The 24068-nt window shown below is 45.8% G+C and overlaps 1 protein-coding gene across 3 annotated transcripts in view; it reads left to right on the top strand.

Annotated features, from left to right (window-relative positions):
* The window catches only part of LOC126090187 (sodium-dependent dopamine transporter), a 497172-nt gene that overhangs the window by 277459 nt on the left and 195645 nt on the right, over nt 1-24068 (top strand). The gene's annotated exons all lie outside the window — the stretch shown is intronic.

Below are 24068 nucleotides of genomic sequence, written 5' to 3'. Positions count from 1 at the left end.
GCCTCTATCAGAAAGTAAGTACCAAACTATAGCATCCCATTTACAAAAACAATTGGACCTTCATATCTCTGACGCGACCCCACCTAGCAACAAAAATCCAACGTCATTTTACGGCCCCCGTTGTCCCATGCAACATCTGTTCCACAAACTTTTCAGCTACTATCATACTTTCTAGGTGGCAATGGTTAGTGACTCACCCTGTATATTCGGAACAGCAAAGGCTAAATCAATGAACGGTTCGACTGAAATGGGATGATACTATACACTGAAGAGCCAGAGAAACGGTACACCTCCCTAATATCGTGTATGGCCCCCGTAAGCACACAGAAGTGCCGCAACACGACGTGGCATGGACTCGTCTAATGTCTGAAGTACTGCTGGAGGGAACTGATACCATTAATTTTGCAGGGCTGTCCATAAATCGGTAAGAGTATTAGGGGGTGGAGATCTTTTTTGAACAGCACGTCGCAAGGGATTACAGATATGCTTAATAATGTTCATGTCTGGAGAGTTTGGTGGCCAGCCGTAGTGTTTAAACTCAGAAGAGTGTTCTTGGAGCTACTCTGTAGCGACTCTGGACGTATGGAGTGTCGCAGTGTCCTGCTGGAGTTGTCCAAGTCTTTCGGAATACATAATGGACATGAATGGATGCAGGTGATCAGACAGGATGCTTACGTACGTGATACCTGTCAGAGTCGTGTCTAGACGTATCAGGGGTCCCGTATCACTCCAACGGCACGCGCTCCACACCATTACTGAGCCTCCACCAGCTTGAATAGTCCCCTGGTGACATGCAGGATCCATGGACTCATGAGGTTGTCTCTATACCCGTACACCTCCATCAGCTCGATACAATTTGAAACAAGACTCAAAATGGCTCTGAGCACTATGGGACTTAACTTCTGAGGTCATCAGTCCCCTAGAACTTAGAACTACTTAAACCTAACTAACCTAAGGACATCACACACATCCACGCCCGAGGCAGGATTCGAACCTGCGACCGTAGCGCCTAGAACCGCTCGACCACACCGGCCGGCTTGAAACAAGACTCTTCCGACCAGGCAACATGTATCCAGTCATCAACAGTCCAATGTCGGTGTTGACGGGCCCAGGCGAGGCGTAAAGCTTTGTGTTGCGCAGTTGTCAAGGATGCACGAATGGGCCTTCGGCTCCGAAAGCCCATAGTGATGATGTTTCGTTGAATGCTTCACACGCTGACACTTGTTAATAGCCCAGCACTGAAATCTGCAGCAATTTGTGGAAGGGTTGCGCTTCTGTCACATTGAACGATTCTCTTTAGTCGTCGTTGGTTCCGTTCCTGCAGGATCTTTTGTCGGCTGCAGCGATGTCTGAGATTTGATGTTTTAGCGGGTTCCTGATGTTCACGGTACACTCGTAAATGGTCATACGGCAAAATCCCCACTTGATAACTACCTCGGAGATGCTGTGTCCCATCGCTGTCACTTAAATCTTGATAACCTTCCTTCGTGCGCCAGACACTTGTCTTATATAGGCGTTGCCGACTGTACCACCGTATTCTGCCTGTTTACATATCTCTGTATTTGAATACGCATGCCGATACCAGTTTCTTCGGCGCTTCAGTGTAAAAATATAATATTAAACTGTCAGACCCTGCAGTTTTTCCAACCTGGAACTTACAATCTTGGATTTCTCTCCCTTTTACATGGCATGTCAGTATTTAAATGTAATATAGCAAATTAATGTTTTATTACTAGTGTTAAACAATATCGAAAGAGAAAAATATTCGAAGTATGAAATTTCTTTTAAAAGTAGTGCACATATAGCATCACGTATGAAATGTCTGGTTTCATGCCGCTCGCCGCGAATTCCTCTCCTCTGCCAATTTCTTCATCCGCACTTGAACCTAACGTCCTCGATAATTACCTCTTGTATGCATTCCAATTCTGTCTTTCCCCACAGCTTGCCGCGCGGGGTAGCCGCGCGGCCTAAGGCGTCTTGTCACGGTCCGCGCGGCTGACCCAGTTGGAGGTTCGAGTTTTCCCTCGGGCATGGGTGTGTCTGTCGTCCTTAGTTTAAGTTAGATTAAGTAGTGTGTAAGCTTAGGAACCGACGACCTCAGCAGTTTGGTCCCATAAGACCTTACCACAAATTTCCAATTTTCCCCACCGGTTTTTACTGTATGCAGCGCCCTGTAATATCATGAAACATATTCCCTGAAGTCTTAGTACATGCCCTACTTCTTGTAAATGTTTTCCACATGTGCCTCTCCTCCCCCATTCTGTGGACAGCCTCCTCACTTCTCGTCTTGTCAGTGTACCTAATTTTCAACAACCTTCTATACCATCGCGTCAGAAATGCTTCGACTTTTTTCTTTTCTTGATTTTCTATAGCCGGTGATTTACTTCCATACAATGCTGTCTCCAGACAAATATTCTCAGAAATTTCTTTCACAAAGTAAGGCCAATGTTTGATACTAGAACAGTCCTTTTGGCCAGGAATTCCCTCTTTGGCTGTGCTAGCCTGCTTTTTATGTCTCCATGCTTCGTCCATCATATGTTATTTTGCTTGCAAGGTAGTTGAATTCCTTCGCTTCGTCTACATCGCGGTCCAAAGACTGATATCAATTTTACCACTAATCTCACATTATCTGATACTCATTACAACGTCTTCCTTCGGTTTATTCCCTGTCCACATTCCGTTCTCATTAGACTGTTCATTCTTTTCAGTACAGCCTGTAATTATTCCACGCTTTGACTGAGGATAGCAATTTTGACAGCGAATTTCATCAGTAATATCCTTTTCTCCTGAATTCTAATCCAAATCCTGAAAGTTTTCTTGTCGACAAGTGATGACTGAATGGATCGCCGTGTTAAGAAGAAATCTACAGATACCAGTCATTGGATGCTGGACCCTGTTTTGACTGGACCACAGATGGAATTCGTCCTACATGTCGGTCAGGGGGGCTCAAGATGGCGTAATGTACTGGAAACTTAGACGGCTGAAGACGTTTTGATTCGAAATTTTACATTTCTTCTATTTCCGCCATTGCTTCTTCGATGTAGAGACTGGACAGTAAAGGATAAAGACTTCAGCCCTGTCTTACAGCCTTTACCATGCGAGCACTTTGTTCTCGGTCTTCCATCCCTATTGTTCCATCTTGATTCTTACAACTATTGTATGTTCCCTTTCTTTTCCTATAGCTTGCACAAAAGTTTCTCAGAACTTCGGACATCTTACACCATATCACACTATCGAGCGCTTTTTCTATGTCGACATATCCTATGAACGTGTCTTGATTTTTCTTATACCTTCCTTATATTACCAAACGCAACGTCAGAACTGCTTCTCTGGTGCCTTTACCTTTCCTAAGGCCAAGCTCATTGTCATCTAACAGACCTCCAGTTTTATTTTCTATTCTTATGTACATTATTCTTGTCAGTGACTTAGTTGCATGAGCTGTTAAGCTGACTGTGCGATAGTTCTCGCACTTATCTGCGCTTGCTATCATCGAGATGGTGTGGATGATATTTTTTTGAAAGTTTGATAATACACTTTCAGACTCATACATTCTACATGTTGTTGTTGTAGTCTTCACTCAATTCCTCTAATTTCCGGGGAGGTGGGCGATGAACTCTGATGCCATGTTCAATCACATCCCAGAAGTGTTCGCTTGGGTTCAGATCAGGCGAGTTGGAGGACTAGCACAGCAACTGGAACTCTCCACTGTCTTCCCTGGAACCACTCAGTCACACTCCAGGCCTTGCGACATGGCGCATCGTCTTGATGAAAAATGTCACTGGCATGGTCGTCACGATGGAGTGTACGTGGGCTGCACCAGTGTAGGATACTCCTTGCCGTCGTGGTGCTTCGCATGAGCTCCGCTGGAGCCATTAATGCCCACGTGAATGTTCCACAGAGCATGATGGAGCAGCTGTCAGCTTGTCTCCGTCCCGCAGTACCCGTGTCAAGGAGGTGTTCCCCTGCAAAAAGATGATATCACGTCCTCCCATCGACACGATGAAGAACGCATCGGGATTCATCAGACCATGCGCCAACGTCCAGCGCCGACTGTCACGTGCAGATTTCAGTCGTAGTTGCCGATGTGGTGTTAGCATTGACGTATGCATGGGTTATTGGCTGCGGAGGTCCATCGTTAGGAGCGTTCGGTGCACTGTGTGTTCAGGCACACTCGTACTCTGCCCAGCATTAAAGCTGATGTTAGCCTGTTTCACGAGGTGCATTCAAGTTCTAAGGCCTCCGATTTTTTTTCTAATTAACTTCTCACCCGAAATCGATGAAACTGGCGTTACTTCTCGACGTAATCGCCCTGCAGACGTACACATTTTTCACAACGCTGACGCCATGATTGCATGGCAGCGGCGAAGGCTTCTTTAGGAGTCTGTTTTGACCACTGGAAAATCGCTGAGGCAATAACAGCACGGCTGGTGAATGTGCGGTCACGGAGATTGTCTTTCATTGTTGGAAAAAGCCAAAAGTCACTAGGAGCCAGCTCAGGTGAGGAGGGAGCATGAGGAATTACTTCAAAGTGGTTATCACGAAGAAACTGTTGCGTAACGTTAGCTCGATGTGCGGGTGCGTTGTCTTGGTGAAACAGCACACGCGCAGCCCTTCCCGGACGTTTTTGTCATTTTTTCAACACTGGCGGTTACCCAAAATTTTTTTGGTGGCGGTGAATCTGTGTGCTTCCATTGAGCTGACTGGCGCTTTGTTTCCGGATTGAAAAATGGCATCCGCGTCTCATCCATTGTCACAACCGACGAAAAGAAATTCCCATTCATGCTGTCGTTGTGCATCAACATTGCTTGGCAACATGCCACTCGGGTAGCCATGTGGTCGTCCGTCAGCATTCGTGGCACCCACCTGAATGACACTTTTCGCATTTTCAGGTCGTCATACAGGATTGTGTGCACAGAACCCACAGAAATGCCAACTCTGGAGGCGATCTGTTCAACAGTCATTCGGCGATCCCCCAAGACAATTCTCTCCACTTTCTCGATCATGTCGTCAGACCGGCTTGTGCGAGCCCGAGGTTGTTTCGGTTTGTTGTCACACGATGTTCTGCCTTCATTAAACTGTCACACCCACGAACGTACTTTCGACACATCCATAACTCCATCATCACATGTCTCCTTTAACTGTCGATGAATTTCAATTGGTTTCACACTACACAAATTCAGAAAGCGAATGATTGCATGCTGTTCAAGTAAGGAAAACGTCGCCATTTTAAGTATTTAAAACAGTTCTCATTCTCGTCGCTGGCGGTAAAATTCCATCTGCCGTACGGTGCTGCCATCTCTGGGGCGTATTGACAATGAACGCGGCCTCATTTTAAAACAAATTGCATGTTTCTATCTCTTTCCAGTCCGGAGAAAAAAAATCGGAGGCCTTAGAACTTGAATGCACCTCGTACTAGTCTGCCCAGCATACGACGTCCGACATTTGTAATGAGGGCTGGCCGCCCTATCGCACGACGTCTGGACGTTGTTTCACCTTTTCTTCGCCATGTGTTGAAGACACTCACCACAGCACTCATCGAATACCCGACAAGTTGTGCAGTTTCCGAAATGCTCGTGCTGAGCCCCCGGGCCGTCACAATCTGCCCTCGGTCAAACTCAGATACATCGCGTGCCTTCCCCATTCTATACGCAGACAGCACAGCACGCTCACAGACACTCTATGTACGAGCGTGAGTTTTTCTAGCAGCCATTCTTCGCCAGGTGACGCTGTTATCACCTGGACATGTTTACATCGACATTGGATCGGTGGTCATTAGTGTTCTGACTGATCAATGTAGATATGAGTGATGTCTGTTCTGTCGGATATATCTTACACAACAGACACCACTCATACCAGTAATTCTATAGGTCGTGGTCATGATGTTATGACTAATCGATGTAGATATGAATGGTGTCTGTTCTGTCGGATATATCTGGCAGAACAGACACCACTCATATCTATAATTCTATGGGCGCGACGGCTGTTTCATGATAAAGTTTCAGTGCGGAGGCACAACCAGTTTCTGAGTAGGGAGTTAATAGAAGGGGGGAGGGGTTCGTTGCGGTGCGGCGAGCGGCAAGTTCGAAATTTGGGTCCGACGGAAATAGTGTCCTGATGGCCGATGCGGTTAAGGCAACCGTTGTAGAGAAACAGAGCATCCTGGTTAGAGTCCGGGTCTCACACCAATTTCCAACTCTTGCTGTTGCATTGCCGCAATGTCCTGTGTTGCTGAAAGTCCTTACTTCCTCCCTATCTCTTTCCCATTCCGTTTCCTTTCAGTTCCATTCACTCCAGGTTATTTATATTTTGCTTATGTGACACATAATCTCACAGAGTTTTTATGTCATTCAATCAGTTTCAAAATGTGCGCCTTTGGCGGTACGCACAAGATCCAGTCTGTATTCAGGCTCTGCCTACACTCGGCGCAACACATCTGCTGCTACAGTGCCAGTGGCAACAACGATTTGGTTTTTTAAATCGTTTATGTGACTACATCGTTGATATACCCTCACAGAAAGAAGTCCAGCGGCGTAATGTCGTGACGTAGGAGACAAGGGAATTGGAACACCCCTGCCAATCCAGCGATCTGGACGCACTTGGTCTAGAACAGTTCCCACAATCTGAGCCCAGCGTGGTGGTGCATCATCATGTTGGAAAGCGACTGTGTTTTGGCGCTCAGCCAGTTGTGGTAACGGAAACAGCTCCAGTATATCAAGGCGGTTGTTAGAATTAACTCTTTTTTCCTGAGAAAAAATGGTCCTGCGACGCGATCAACCATCAAACAACACCACACATTCACTTTAGGTCTGTCACCGTACATCTTCCATCACAGTATGCCGATTGGTTGTGCTCGAGATGAGAACATCGTGTTTGTTTACCTTACCACAAACGTAGAAAGTTGCTTCGTCAGAAAATGCTGTGTTGTTCGGAAAATATCCCTCGTTCTCTAACCGGTGAATAAAGTACACAGCGAATTGTATGCGTTGTGGCTTGTCGTCTCGTTTCATGTGTGCAACAGTTGCAATCGGTATCGATACATCTGAAAATCCCCGGCGCACAGTCACCCTCGGGTACTTCTGCGGTGAGCACTGAAAAGCCAACTGTATCCGTTCTGTGTTTGCTTCACTTGTTTCAGGTCGTCCAGTACGATACTTCACATCAACGCTCTGTACCACCTGCACATCGACATCCACGATGGTGATTGCTTCCTATGCTGTGTTTGAAAACTCCTTTGAACCTGCCTGTCCGTTTTGGTCTGAATACGTCATTACACACATAGGGCCTTTTCTTGAACGGTTGTCATTGGTATTCACTCACGATAACCTGGAGCTCACACAAATTAAACATTTTGAGTTTATCTATCACATAGGCCAAATAGTGTGTATCTTAATTAGTTTGGGTGCCATAACACGCTGTAGCAGCAGTGTATTCGTAGCTTTTCAGACACCCTGTATTTTTTCCACTTCTTCGTCTTCGGCTTGTGACACAGGCATATATCTCTTCACTATTGCTGTTAACGTTGGTCTGTTGTCGATTCTCATGAAAATAATTCTGTCACCCAACTGTTCATAGTAACTGAGTCTCTGCCCTACATTTCTATTCATGAAGAAGTCTGCACCCGTTAAGGCACTCTCTGCTGCTGTTGATATTACCATGTATTCGTCTGGCCAGACATCCTTATCTTCTTTCCATTTAATTTCACTTATCTCATTACATCTGTACTGAGCCTTTGCATTTCCTTTTACAGGCGTTATAGCCTCCCTACAACATTATCACTTCTGACATTCCGCAATACGTCTCGTAGAATGTTACCCTTTCGTTGGTTATTGAACCATCTTTATTGTCACGACCCATCTGGCAGTCTCCCTCCCTAAAATCCGAATGGGGGACTAATCTAAAAACTTTTGGCAATGGAGAGACCAACATAACTCTTTTTTTGTTTACATGCCCTGTGGATATATATTGTGTGTCGTTAATTGTAGTAATTTTCATTGCCCTCTCTATCCTCTTGACGTTGATCATTCTTCCGCATTTTAGGGTCAGTTTTCTATCCCAGGAGCAAGAGGGTGCCCCCAAATCTCCATCCGCTCCTTCACCCTATTTGGCAAGCCCGTTGGGAGAACAAGGGTGACTTCCTAAGTCAGAAGCCTTCGGCTGGCGTTGCTGATGATTTTTATTCAAAAGCAGTGGCTGGGTCCGATCCTCGGACCCAGAACGTTTTGATCAGTAGTCAGAGACGCTATCCTTACCACGGTGAATTCGTTATAGTGTTCTAAAAGAAGACAATTTTCCGAAACTCCTGATATTTTCTAATTCAGTTTTGTTCTTTACTATAAATTCATTCTTCCGTCGTGTCGGGTGAGGATGGTATGACAATGATATTAGCCGTTGTTCTGCCAAAATCAATTTAAAAATCACCATACAATCTCAAAATACTTGAATAAATAGCTATTTCGGTATTTTTAAATTATTAATAAATGCAGTTGTAGGGTTAAAAACTATTTGTTGCGTTTTCATAGAACAACTGATGATGGGAATCTTTATGATGAATATGAAACTCTTCGATGCACTTGAAACGTCCCCTTTGAAAAATTATACATGACTGTCCTTAAACTGGCACACAATATTTTTAGTGCAACGCAATCTGACTTTCAGTAATCACTACAAAGAATGGCCCTGACTAACATTAACCTATACCTTTCACAAATCACTTACCTCACAAATCACTTACCTCACAAAAATCTTCGTTACTTGAACTACTGCAATACAGTGAGCGCCACTACTGCCAGCTAAATAAAAGATTCAAACTACGAAAGGCACTAACTACTGATAGGCATAGTTAGCAAATGAAAGATTTTAATAGAGAACAAACAATGTATTTACCTTAATAATGTTGAAAAATCATAATATACATAGCAGTTCATGACATCCAGTCTTACAAATTTCAAAACTCCGCCATTTCTCTCCCCACATCCACCACTGCTGGCGGCTCACCTCCAACTGCGCAACGCTACGCGCTGTTAACAGCCAACTGCCCAACACTACAATGGCAGACAACAATGAAAACTAGCCACAGACTGCACACTGCACAGCCAGTGATTTTCATACAGAGCGCTACGTGGCGTTACCAGTAAAAAAACCTAAACAGCCTACTTACACACTGCATTAAACGAGTAGGACCTGCACCACCAGGACATAAATGTGTGAAAGGGTGGCAATGCAATTTGTGGGATGTTAAGTGGGGATGTACTAGAATATGGGAAAGTGCTAGAAAAAATTTGGGATTTTGGTTAAGCGTACTAAGATGGATGCCATGCAATGCTTATGGAAAGGAGAGAAAAGAAGAGGATTGGAAAGGAACACACAACCCTGGTGTAAGAAAGAATCGAGAGAGTGGACTGGAATTGACCGGAAGGATAGATGTAAGTGTGGATTTCGTTGACCGAGAGAATGAGGCTCTCAAGTTGAGAAAAGATAGAGAGTGCATGCTGGTGTAGGCTCGGTGAGTCTCATTAGTCCTAATTTGGCTTTGTACCAGGATTGGGAACTAGAGAGGAAACGACAGTTTTCTTGGAATTGAATTTAAATGGCGTATAGGATAATCACCTTGTGAATGTTGCAGCTCTTATTTCCTCACTTGCTAAGAAAAACGGGAGAGGAATTCCGCCAAAAATCACAAGCCCAAAGAGAAAAAGTACTAAACGAATACATATTGTTCAAGAAGACCATCTTTCCCACAATAGAAGAACTATATAAATAACCCCCACCCCAAAACTACACATGGTCACCCTCTAAAATTACATTACCTTCCCCATACTCCACATCATTCACATTGTAGCTCCCTCACGCTCTCTCTCTCTCTCTCTCTCTCTCTCTCTCTCTCTCTCTCCCTTCCTCTCTCTCTCTGCCTCGCACGCCCCCCCCCCCCCCCCCCACACACACAAAACTATACATGACAACTTCAACAATCCTTTAGATTCACGCATAACATCCCAAAGAGGCAAGCCACGAAACAGATTAACACCAGATGTATCTTAAATGAACAACACATAATACCTCAATTCAGAGTTATATGTGTCAACTCTGTAATGTATGCAAACTAATGTAAAATATTTGACTCTTAATAATAGCTCTTTTTACAAAAGCAAATGTTTCGTGCCAAAAGTTCGTGTAAACCACACAAGAGGATAACATGTAAGTACAATTTTTCTGGAAGGAAATAAATAAATAAGCCCACTGAAGATAGCACAAAATGTTTAGAAACGTCTGTGGGTGAAAAATAAACTATAAAACGGTATCTTGCATAACGCGGAATTCCTCTCCAGGTAACGGATACCAAGAGCTGTTCAGTACAGACAAAGACTGAGAGATATTTGTTGAGTCGATAAAGAATTCGATTAGGGGTTGGGAAGTGGATGTGGTAAGCGAGGCAGAGTGCATAGAGTTCATTGATTTGCAGGTACTCGTGGAAACTGGTGATGTAAATATCCAGGCTATCTTTTTTTTCTCCTTCATTGTAATTTCATGCCCCTGTCCCATATGTGTGGCAGTGGCCAGTCCTCCGCTCTTCAGCTGAGTGGCTTTACAAAACATATAACAAGGAGAACTCATACATAAAAAGGGCGAAGAAAGTGGGATATAAAAACACAGTGAAGGGAGATAATGGAAGTTAAAATATATAGCAACATGGGTACATTCACTGGAGGACACCAGACGATGCTGTCGGATCAAGGCTTTATACATGTGGAGCATGATGTTGTTGTTGTTGTCTTCAGTCCTGAGACTGGTTTGATGCAGCTCTCCATGCTACTCTATCCTGTGCAAACTTCTTCATCTCCCAGTACTTACTGCAACTTACATCCTTCTGAATCTGCTTAGTGTATTCACCTCTTGGTCTCCCTCTACAATGTTTACCCTCCATGCAGCCCTCAAATGCTAAATTTGTGATCCCTTGATGCCTCAGAACAGGTCCTACCAACCGGTCCCTCCTTCTTGTCAAGTTGTGCCACAAACTCCTCTTCTCCCCAATTCTGTTCAATACTTCCTCATTAGTTACGTGATCCACCCATCTAATCTTCAGCATTCTTCTGTAACACCACATTTCGAAAGCTTCTATTCTCTTCCAGTCCAAACTATTTATCGTCCATGTTTCACTTCCATACGTGGCTACACTCCATACAAATACTTTCAGAAACGACTTCCTGACACTTAAATCTATACTCGATGTTAACAAATTTCTCTTCTTCAGAAACACTTTCCTTGCCATTGCCAGTCTACTTTTTATATCCTCTCTACTTCGACCATCATCAGTTATTTTGCTCCCCAAATAGCAAAACTCCTTTACTACTTTAAGTGTCTCATTTCCTAATCTAATTCCCTCAGCATCACCCGACTTAATTCGACTACATTCCATTATCCTCGTTTTGCTTTTGTTGATGTTCATCTTATATCCTCCTTTCAAGACACTGTCCATTCAGTTCAGCTGCTCTTCCAAGTCATTTGCTGTCTCTGACAGAATTACAATGTCATCGGCGAACCTCAACGTTTTTATTTCTTCTCCATGGACTTTGATACCTACTCCGAATTTTTCTTTTGTTTCCTTTACTGCTTGCTCAATATACAGATTGAATAACATCGGGGAGAGGCTACAACCCGGTCTCACTCCCTTCCCAACCGCTGCTTCCCTTTCATGCCCCTCGACTCTAATAACTGCCATCTGATTTCTGAACAAATTGTAAATAGCCTTTCGCTCCCTGTATTTTACCCCTGCCACCTTCAGAATTTGAAAGAGAGTATCCCAGTCAACATTGTCAAAAGCTTTCTCTAAGTCCACAAACGCTAGAAATGCAGGTTTGCCTTTCCTTAACCTATTTTTGATGGAGGGATACATGTCCATGTTCTGTGGGTCAGTAGTTTTAACCTGTCATGTCTATTAGATAGTTGCTGGGTGAGGTTTCTTCATTTTAGTTTGAGTTGTAAGGACGACGTCGATTTTGAGCCGATGAGGGCACATGTGACATGTGGGAGGATGCTGATGTACTGATAATGGTTTCAACGTCTTCTGCTAACAGATAGCGTAGTGGTATAGATACCAGAGCGCCATCTGCATACACCCTTTAATAGGGAATGCTCACAGCCAGAAGGCTGAGTGTTGTCAGTTCACGACACGTGCTAGGCCACGTAAGAAGGACCGTTGCACGCACGCTGCTGAGGCGGCTGCAGGAGTTGACCAATCGCCTTCTGGTGGCGCTTGCCCCGCTGGGGGCTCTATCGCTCACTCTGTTTATGACGACCCACCTAATGAATGCGGCCATTTGAGTACGACGACCTGGGCTATGGAGGCAGGTCTACCAAGTATGATGCATCACGCTATGACAGCAGGACATTCGGTGGTGACAACCCAGGCTTTGGATTTGGCACATCCTGTTATGGCAACAAGAGGGCCTGGGCTCCGGCTGCGGTCGACCAGCTCACGCCCACCCACACCACGATTGAAGTCGGGCACCAGGTACAGCTCAGCAGACTAAGATCATACGATCACCGAAGGAGACAGGAAGATGAGGTATCAAAAGGCCAGAGACTTAGCCGCCCAGTGCAGCTTGGAAACAACTTATTACGATAAAGAGAAATCTTCTGAAGAACATAGCAGACACAGCCTGAGACCGGTGACTGAGCTAAACACTATGCAGTCAAAAGATGGCGATGATGACGACCAGAGTTTTCGAATTTTCAACCCTGGAAAGTTGTGACTGAAGAGAAAAAAAGTTCTCAAGATCTCAATCAAGTCTCCAGAAGGAAACAACCACTGCCGACCTCGAACAAATTCGACCCGTTCCCTGTCGAGGGCGACCAAATGGACTTGTCGACGACACACCTTACCACCGCTGCTTCAAGCACGATTTCACGTAGAAAATTACAAGCAACAAAAACACTGACTATGAAAATTCTGCCCATCACAATCCGGTATACAGTGGATATCAGACCCGAAACACGGAGTTGAAGAAATATGTCACTGAGTCCATCAGAACTGTCTATAAGGGTGACAGAATTAAAAATCATTTCGAGTCCTTGACCGACCAAAGACTAGTATTGCGATTCTTCCAACAATCCAAGATTCCTTTCTTCACACACCAGTTGCCTGTGGACGAGGCTCTCAAGGTGGTCATAAAATACTTATCTGCTCAAATCACAGCCAAAGAAGTTGAAGCAGAACTCTGCACCAGGGGCTTCTCCCAAGCTGCCATTCATCAGTTTCAGTCCAGAGACGACAAAACCAACAACCTTGTAGCACAGCCTGTCTACGGCGTCTCCCTGCCTGCAGGTCGAACTAACGACTCCATCTATGACACACCGGTATATCACATAATTGATACGGTATAAGAATTAAAGTTGAAACCTACTGTGAAAAGCAGGGTCCCCCAACGAGTAAACGCTGTTTGAGATTCTTCCACACTGCCAACTGCTGTACCTTACCCCACAGATGTGCCAGGTGTGAGGGCACACTCCAGTCAAAGAGCTATAAACAACCACCCACTCAAGAAGCAAAGAGCGCAGATTATGAAGGTGATCGTCCAGCTGCATAACACGGCTGCACCACGTTTCAGCGAGCCATAGGGTCTACACAGCACAGGGATAAGCGATCAGGGCATGAGAACAGGGAGGCAAAAAACTTGCGGCACAACAGATATCTCAAATCTAAAGGATTTCCCAACAATGCCAACTCGCCATGCTCGGGCCATGACGTCAACTAAATAAAACGTCTCACCGAGGGGATGGTCAAACCCTACCACTTCAAATAACGGACAACCAGCATTCGACTTCTCAGAACTTCAGGGAATATTTAGTAGCTTCAAGGACTTCATCACGTCACTGCAAACTGGGAACACCTTCACCAACATCAAAGATATTTTCGCAAATTTCAGGCTGCTTCTACAACCTCAAGAACATGACCGGATACAGGACAGACTGAACGCACGGTCGTAGGGGAAGCACAGCAATCTTTCTCGAGAAATCCGTCACTCATGCACCAGCCACCCTCCCGCCGCTATCTACTTTAGAAGCCACAGCGGTCACCGTATCGACTTCCTACCGGATCTTCACATTGGTTACTACATACATTAATCCCCCATCGGACGTTTGAAGAGGATGATTTGCAAGCACTCTTCAACCATTATCCGAAGGTGCCATTGTGTTGTGATCTTAAGCTGGCTGTTGTGGCCGAGCGGATCTAGGCGCTTCAATACGGAACCCCGCTGCTGCTACTGCCGCAGGCTCGAATCCTGCTTCGGGCGTGGATGTGTGTGATGTCCTTAGTTTAGTTAGGTTTAAGTAGTTCTAAGTCTGGGGGACTGATGACCTCAGATGTTAAGTCCCATAGTGCTTAGAACCATTTGAACCATTTGTTGTGATGTTAACGTCAAACACTATACTTGGAACTCATCTTCACAATTAGAGGAACATCTGGAAGCAGTAACATTTGACCCAGACGACCCACATACCACAATCCAGATGTTTTCTATCTTGCAGTGTTAAAGAACTTGAGGCTAAATCTCCTTTTACTAACATGAAACGATTTGATGTCTGACCACCATCCTGTGGTTGGTGTGATATCAGAGGCTCGCTTCCATCTGCCTACCCCATCATCAACTCTAATCTACTGGAAACGATTTGAGTGATGGCTTAATAATAATGTTAATCATACTGAAGATGTCTCTACAACCGAATAGATAGCTGATGCCACCTCTACTCTCTCAATAAAAACACAACACTCTTCCCAGCTGATGTACGTCACAGTGGAACGACATACAACATAACGCAACAGCAGTTCATCACTGTGGCGAGAGCTGAAAGCACTAAAGAACAGAGTGAAGAGACGCTAACAACGGCTTCGAAATCCGGCTGACCGGAGAGAGGTAAAGAGACTCACGCAAGAAGTGCACAGACGGCAGTGGAATTACGGGAAGATAAGATGGTTACCCTTGAGCTTCAGTCATGCGATTACTGATGCTTGGTCCACTATCTTCGAAATCTTAAATCACCTTCGAGGGCTCTTCAAGGTCCAACAGTCTCGTCTTTGACCTACTGGGGAAAGAAGAAATCTTTGCTTCCACCTTTGAAGCTCAAAACACACTAGACGACTTGAAAACGATGTGGATGCTGAACAGATTAGTCAGAGAGTTCAATAAATTCGGGAAGTGGACCAGCATGTGGATCCGGACCTCACAATGCGTGCAGAACTCTGGAAGGTCAGCAGACACTTGGGATCTCATTCTGCCCCTGTGCCAGACGTAAGTACAAACGCTCAATTTAAGCACATCCCACAGAAGCCTCTTGTACTCATCACAATGATCTATAATGGTTGTATGAGGATTGGCTACAACCCAGAATCCCTGGAAGATCCCCTATGTCATTCCACTCCCCAGCCAGGGAAAGGCCCAAGACATCCCGCCAGTTACCAGCTGGTTAGCCTCTCACCGACGTTATCAAAAATGTTAGGACTCATCTTGATCCACTTACTACCTAACATCATGGACCACAATGTTATCAGAATGGATCAGCTTGCTTTTCAACCTTCTCTGTCGGCGGAACTCCAGTGCTTATGAGTCATGGAATACATCACATACAACATCAACGTCTCCAGCTATATGGCTGTCGTGTTTCTGGGCGTTGAGAAGGCTTTTTACTGGTTCTGGAGGCATAACCTGCTCCTAAAACTTGATTATCTACAACATTTCCCAGGCTACTGCATACGATTAATCAGCAGATTTTTACAGAATTGGCTGATTATTGTTAAACTTAACACACAGCAGTCGAATTACAAACCTTCAGGAAGACCTTCCTCAAGGATTGGTCTTGTCATCAACTCTCTTCCTTGTGTACGTTAATGACTCACATGTGCTATCTCAAGTCATCTTAGCCGAGTTTTCAGATGAAACTGCTCTGTTAACTAGCGGTAGACAGATAATTGCGGCAATCAGTCGACTGCAGCGACAAGTAGTGCTAACAGAAAAATGGGCCACAACCAACCACATTTGTCTCAAGACTGAAAAGATCACAGCAATCATTTTTACTCGCCAAAGGCCGAACCTGTGAGATGGACTCGTATTCTGGAACCACGAACTCACATGGCCCATCAGAGTAAAGGACTTAGGGGTTACCCTTGATCATAATTTACTCTTTAAACCACATACCCAGGTCAATACAGTTCAACTTCTTCATGTATTGCACCAGCTATATCCTATTCTAGCCAGTGGGCAAATGAATGTCTGCACAAAACGCAAGCTTTACAATGCAATGATCCTACCTGCGCTGTTATTTGGCTGTTCAACATGCGGTATTACCAGTCCCTCAAATCTGAGGCTCCTCTGGATAACTCAAAATCGGTGTTTACGATTTGTCTTTTGTGCTCCGTGATGAGCCCAGATCCACGACTTACAACTTCAACTAGCGATGATCAGACGACAAATCGAGAAGTCGATGCGGAAACTCTCTACAAAAATCGATGCGTTACACCCTACAGCTCACCACCTCGACTACACTGTCTCGGTAGTTCCTGCATTGTGCCATCATATAAAGGTGTCTCGTGCCATTGTGGAGGAACTCCAATAACTACCAAACTGTTGTAAAAACGATCTTTGCAGGGCTCAAGGACCCTGAGCCCAAGTAACTGCTTAAGCTTAAATAAAGTTTACCTAGACCCCCTAATCCTGTTCACCCTAGAAGTCCAGCCTTAAGGAAGGTAGCACTTTGGAAACACTAAACACACATTAAAATAAAGGCTCAATAGGTTGCAAATGTGCAGAGCAAGCAGGCAACCAGGCCACATAGATGCACTGTGGTTGCTATAACAAGCTGAGCGAATTTGAACAGGTTAAATTGTGACCCTCGGAGAGGCGGGATGATCCCTTTGGAGAATTACCACACAAGTTGGACGTGCTGCTCAGCTGTGCAACGACGCTGGTATCAGTGGTCATGTGAACATTTCCACACGTGTAGAAGAAGTTCTGGATATCCATGTAGCACAGACGCCCGCCAGGATCGTCGTAATATAAGGGCAGATCGTACAGCTACCACAACACAGATAAGACGGCCTGTGAGCCCAGACTTGTCAACACGAACTGTTACGAACCGGTTATTAGCAGTGGGACTATGGGCACACACAGCTCTCGTCCGTCTACTGCTTACACCACAGCATCGACGTACACGGCTCGATTGGTGACATCATAGGATCACTTGAAAGTCGGAATGGTGCACCTTTGTCTTCAGCAATGAAAGCATATGCGGCCTGCACGCAAGTGATGGTTGTTTGTGCATTTGACGTAGACCTGCTGAGCGCTGTCTCGTAGAGTGCATTCATCCAAGATGGCCTGGTCCCACCCCAGGCCTCATGGTCTGGAGTGCGATAACCTACAACTCTCGTTTACCTTTGGTGTTTCTGCAGGGGACGCCAACCAGTACTCGGTACCTGCAGAATGGTGTCATATCCATTCTTTTGCCTTTCTTGTAACAAGAACATGATGTTCGCTCCAACAGGAAAATACTTGCCCACACACTGCCCGTGATACTCAACATGATTTGCAAGACGTGCAGGAACATCCCTGGCCAGCTCGATATCCAGACTTGTCCCAAATGGAGCATGTGTGGGTTGTGATGGGACGAGAAGTGACTCGTGTGACTCGTCAACCAACAACTCTTGCAGAACTACGAGGGGCGTTTGAAAAGTCCGTGCAAAATCCGAGAGATGGCACCACTGGCGCGTATAGAGATCATGTTTAGTTATTAGCATCTTTGGAAAGAACGCACACCAAGTTTCAGTCATATTGGTCTATTTTTTGTGTTTGGCATACGTGTGAATCAAGGAAGTCGAGTGACTGTCAAAAATGGATGAAAAAGAATTTCGTGTGGTGATTAAATATTACTTTATGAAAGGCAAAACTCCTCAGGGGACTAAATAGAAGCTTCACAAACATTACAATGACTCTACGCCTTCGATTAGAGCAGTTTATAAGTGGTTTCAAAATTTTTGGAGTGTCCAAATGGCCACAAGTGATGCTGAATGTTCTGGGCGCCCTGTGGAGATTACAACTCCAGAAATCATTGATAAAATCCATGATATGGTGACGGATGACAGAAGAGTTAAGGTGCGTGAGATTGATAGTGCTGTGGGCATCTCGAATGAATGGGTACATAATATTTTGCATAAACATTTGGACATGAGAAGGCTATCTACAAGATGGGTTCTGCGATTGTTCACGCTTGACCAAAAACGGAATCGTGTGAAGTATTGCAAGCATGGTTTGCAGTTGTTCAGGACGAATCCGCAGGACTTTAATCGTCGTTTCATCACTGTGAATGAAACATGGATACATTACTATACTCCTGAGGGAAAAGAACAATCTAAACAATGGGTTACCAAGGGAGAATCTGCACCAAAAAAGGCGAAGACCATTTTTTCGGCCGGAAAGGTTATGGCGACTGTCTTTTGGGATTCGCAAGGGATAATCCTCATCGACTATCTGGAAAAGAGTAAAACTATTACAGGTGCATATTATTCATCGTTACTGGACCGTTTGAAAACCGAGATGCAAGAAAAACGCCGGCGATTGGACTGCAAAAAAGTCCTTTTCCATCCCGACAATGCAGCAGCACACACCTCAGCAGTTGTGGTCGCAAAATTAATGGAAATAGGATTCCAACTCGTTTCACATCCCCCTATTCTCCAGATTTGGCTCCCTCGGACTACTATTTGTTTCCCAATTTGAAGAAATGACTGGCGGGACAAAGATTTGATTCAAACGAGGAGGTGATTGCAGCAACTAATAGCTGTTTTACAGACATGGACAATTCCTATCATTCGGAAGGAATCAAGAAATTAGAACAGCGTTGGACCAAGTGTATAAGTCTAAAAGGAGAGTATGTCGAAAAATAAAAAAAGGTTTACCCCAAATACGTAAGTAGTTTTTATTTTTGCACGGACTTTTCAAACGCCCGGCGTACGTGAACAGGTCGAGCAGCGTGTGGCATAATGTATCCCAGGACAATATTCGCCGTCTATATGACCGACTGGATGCTGGAACCAGCGCTGGCACTGCTGCCCACATATTAATATGAGTGTTTCCGCATAGGTCGATACCTGATACCTTAGAACCGATTGTGCTATTGATCTGTAAATGTAGTCATTTCATGTACTCCACATGCACTGTTGCAGCAATAAACCTTGATTGAATTGGAAACTTCTAAAAGGGTGTATTAATTTTTTCCGATAGTATGTTTTAGCTTACTAATAAATTAGATAGGATCGTCGTAAATTATTAGACATGTTCCAGGTACGTATTTTGCCATGTAACATCTAAGTATATTTTCAAGAGATTTATCAAATTTCTTCTATTGACGGACAGTTTCGATTTTGGGATTTCCATAACATTTTCCCCAGAATCAAACATGCCTGTAGTTATTTGTGCTACCCATCTTTGCCTGCTCTGGATGCCTCCTGTTATTCCAACCTGACATGGCAACACCACTCTCAAACAGTGCTATAGAAAGTCTGTACACGTGTTTTGAAACAACATCTTACATAGACATTTGTAGTCTCACAGTAGCCTTGAATACAGAATGAGATGTAAAATTTTGAACATAGCTGCTAAGGTTCAGTGACCGTGTCAGAATTATATTAGAAAAAATAAGCCCTCGGTCACAAATACACTCCTGGAAATTGAAATAAGAACACCGTGAATTCATTGTCCCAGGAAGGGGAAACTTTATTGACACATTCCTGAGGTCAGATACATCACATGATCACACTGACAGAACCACAGTCACATAGACACAGGCAACAGAGCATGCACAATGTCGGCACTAGTACAGTGTATATCCACCTTTCGCAGCAATGCAGGCTGCTATTCTCCCATGGAGACGATCGTAGAGATGCTGGATGTAGTCCTGTGGAACGGCTTGCCAAGCCATTTCCACCTGGCGCCTCAGTTGGACCAGCGTTCGTGCTGGACGTGCAGACCGCGTGAGACGACGCTTCATCCAGTCCCAAACATGCTCAATGGGGGACAGATCCGGAGATCTTGCTGGCCAGGGTAGTTGACTTACACCTTCTAGAGCACGTTGGGTGGCACGGGATACATGCGGACGTGCATTGTCCTGTTGGAACAGCAAGTTCCCTTGCCGGTCTAGGAATGGTAGAACGATGGGTTCGATGACGGTTTGGATGTACCGTGCACTATTCAGTGTCCCCTCGACGATCACCAGTGGTGTACGGCCAGTGTAGGAGATCGCTCCCCACACCATGATGCCGGGTGTTGGCCCTGTGTGCCTCGGTCGTATGCAGTCCTGATTGTGGCGCTCACCTGCACGGCGCCAAACACGCATACGACCATCATTGGCACCAAGGCAGAAGCGACTCTCATCGCTGAAGACGACACGTCTCCATTCGTCCCTCCATTCACGCCTGTCGCGACACCACTGGAGGCGGGCTGCACGATGTTGGGGCGTGAGCGGAAGACGGCCTAACGGTGTGCAGGACCGTAGCCCAGCTTCATGGAGACGGTTGCGAATGATCCTCGCCGATACCCCAGGAGCAACAGTGTCCCTAATTTGCTGGGAAGTGGCGGTGCGGTCCCCTACGGCACTGCGTAGGATCCTACGGTCTTGGCGTGCATCCGTGCGTCGCTGCGGTCCGGTCCCAGGTCGACGGGCACGTGCACCTTCCGCCGACCACTGGCGACAACATCGATGTACTGTGGAGACCTCACGCCCCACGTGTTGAGCAATTCGGCGGTACGTCCACCCGGCCTCCCGCATGCCCACTATACGCCCTCGCTCAAAGTCCGTCAACTGCACATACGGTTCACGTCCACGCTGTCGCGGCATGCTACCAGTGTTAAAGACTGCGATGGAGCTCCGTATGCCACGGCAAACTGGCTGACACTGACGGCGGCGGTGCACAAATGCTGCGCAGCTAGTGCCATTCGACGGCCAACACCGCGGTTCCTGGTGTGTCCGCTGTGCCGTGCGTGTGATCATTGCTTGTACAGCCCTCTCGCAGTGTCCGGAGCAAGTATGGTGGGTCTGACACACCGGTGTCAATGTGTTCTTTTTTCCATTTCCAGGAGTGTATTAAGTCAGAATTGACCAGGTCATAACTGACGTTTTCTTACGTTACAAAATGTATCTCTGTTTAAAGCAGATAAATATGTAACTTCATCCTATTATTATTAGTGCTTACGTTATGCCTGAATCAGCTTCATCACAATTTCATGTGTCTAATTTTGAATGTACAGTAGCCTAGTTGTTTCTGCGGTTACTAGATGGCGCTCGTAGCAACACCATGTTTACTTGCCCACACTTCCTAACGTGGGCACCTCAGTCTTGTTGCAACCCTTGTTCACTCAAGTACGAGCAGCCCTTAGCGGCTCGCCATCTTATTTACAACTATTCATGACGTCGCCTTTACGGCTTAGATTTTTTTTTTAAATGTGACTTGTAAGTACTGCATCTCTTTCCAATCAGTACAAACTGTAATTTTATTAATGTATTATGTACCTAATATGTTTTAGAACAGTTAATTTAATTCTGAAGACGACACTCGTAGTAGCGTCGAAACCTGGTCAATTTTGACTTAATATTTGTGACCGAGGGCTTATTTGTTGTAATATTACAGAATGAGATGGTTCATTGGTCTTTTTGTGATCACTTTGGGCGCATTTCTTTAGATGTGTCCTTTTCCACTTTTCTGTGAGTGTGCGACCATTGCGTTTCTAATGAACTTACAGTGGACTCCTGTCTTCCTTCCCTCGCGTTCACTAAAAAGCTCCGAGCATTAAGACACCATAAATAGTTACCACGCAGTATTAATACCACTGAGGTGACGTCCTGAGAACCTCCTCTCGGGAACGGCCGTGCGGGCGGACGGCAGGACCGAGAGAGAGTGCGCGAGGAGAAAGAAGAAGTTTATCCGCGAGTTCCGGCCAGATGAATCCGCGTCCCGCGGGGCCGCTAAGGCGCTTTAGCTGCTCGGGCCAATTACGCGCGTGCCGGAACGGGAAGCGGGGCCGCGGCGCCGGCCATTACGGGCCGGAAACGGCCTCGCGGATCGCTGCGGACGCTGAATTATGGAGGGCGGAGGGCGACGCGACAGAAAGCAGGTCGCCGGGGCCACCCACCGAGAACGCAACCGCTCTCCGCAATAATGCGCCGGCAGTGCGCCTCGTGAGATACTCTCGATACCTTCTTCGACTTCACTGTTCCCTCGGTGTCAACGGTGTGGAAAATACGCCGGTACCAGACGACATCTCTCAAGTTCTGTACCGAATATGTGTACCACTAGCGAGCGGTGATTCTTCTAAGACCTCACGAAACAAGTGGTGGAGTTGGGCCCAACAGATGAAGGTTCAGAATCAGAGATTCATTGTCATCATCGGAAACGCGGAGGAAGCGGATGAGGCTGTAATTTAATCAAAGACAACGGACCGACGTTGACAGAGTGTGTTCTAACACACAGATGAGCCAAAACGTTATGACCACCGCGAGACTGAATGCTCCGGCCGGGGTGGCCGAGCGGTTCTAGGCACTACTGTCTGGAACCGCGCGACCGCTATGGTCGCAGGTTCGAATCCTGCCTCGGGCATGGATGTGTGTGATGTCCTTAGGTTAGTTAGGTTTAAGTCGTTCTAAGTTCTAGGGGACTGTTGACCTTAGAAGTTAAGTCCCATAGTGCTCAGAGCCATTTGAACCATTTTTAGACTGAATGCCGCCTGGTAGCGTTGTGGGCCGGCTACGTGGAAAGGAAAGTGTATAAGAGGAATGGAGAACCATCCTAGCTACGATATGGGCCGCAGCTGGGTAAATCCATTGACATAAGTGACTCTGACGAAGGGAAGATTGTTATAGTCTAGCGCACGGTAACGAGCATCTCGTAAATGGCGAAGCTGACCAGCTGTTTCCGTGGTACTGTCATAAGCACCTATGGACTGTGGTTGAAAGGCTGTGAAACAATGAGGTGGTACCCCAGTATTAGACTTCCAGAAGGTGGAGGGCGGAGGCTTCCCCACTATGTAAAGCTGGATAAGCGGCCATCTGTGACAAATCTGACCAAGTAGTGCAGTTCTGGTGCAGCCACGGTTCGGAGCACATTGTTCAATGCACATTGTTGAACATCGGCTCCGCAGCGGAAGACCCTTACGTGTTCCCATGTTCGAATCCTGCCTCGGGCATGGATGTGTGTGATGTCCTTAGGTTAGTTAGGTTTAAGTCGTTCTAATTACTAGGGGACTGATGACCTCAGAAGTTAAGTCCCATAGTGCTCAGAGCCATTTGAACCATTTTTCGCTCCCATGTTGACCCAACGACATCATCAATTACGATTGCACTGGGCACGAAATAATCGAGATTAGACAGTGGATCAATGGAAACCTGTTGCTTTGTCGGATGAATGACTTTTCTTGTTAAACCAAGTCAGTGGTCTTGCCCTTGCCGGCGAGTGGCTCCTCGAAACACGCACCTTGGCACAGATGCAAGATGGTGAGACAGTGTAAGTTATGGTGGACATTCACTAGACTCCCATGGTATTGAAGGCACCATTACACTGTGGACTACATGACCGCTAATGTAGATCATCTGTAACCCTTGCTGTTTGATGTTTTCCCCAACGGCGATGGCATCTCCCGTGTCACAAGGTCAAAATCATGTCCGAGTGATCTAAGAAGCATGATAGTGAAATCACGTATGTGTTTTGCCCACCAAATCGCCATGATCTGCACCCGAAAGAGCACATTTGGCACTCTTTCTGGTTCCAGCTCTGCGCCCTCGAAGCACCAGCCCATAATTCACAGGAATTGTGTGACTAGTGCTTAGACATGTAATGCTACATACCTTTGGAAAACTACCAAGAAATTTTGGAATCCAAGCCATGCAGAATAGTTGCTGTTTTGCGTCCCAAACGTGGACCAACAAGCTATCATCAGAAAATTTTCAGCAAACTGAGGGGCGCGGACTGCCAGCGTATCCGTTCTCACTATATATATACCAGTAGTGTGGGCTGCTTAGCCCCTAGCAAACATGGA

The sequence above is a fragment of the Schistocerca cancellata genome, chromosome 1 (assembly GCF_023864275.1).
Source record: "Schistocerca cancellata isolate TAMUIC-IGC-003103 chromosome 1, iqSchCanc2.1, whole genome shotgun sequence".
NCBI classification, from domain to species: domain Eukaryota; kingdom Metazoa; phylum Arthropoda; class Insecta; order Orthoptera; family Acrididae; genus Schistocerca; species Schistocerca cancellata.
This window is presented reverse-complemented; position numbering and strand designations above follow the sequence as displayed.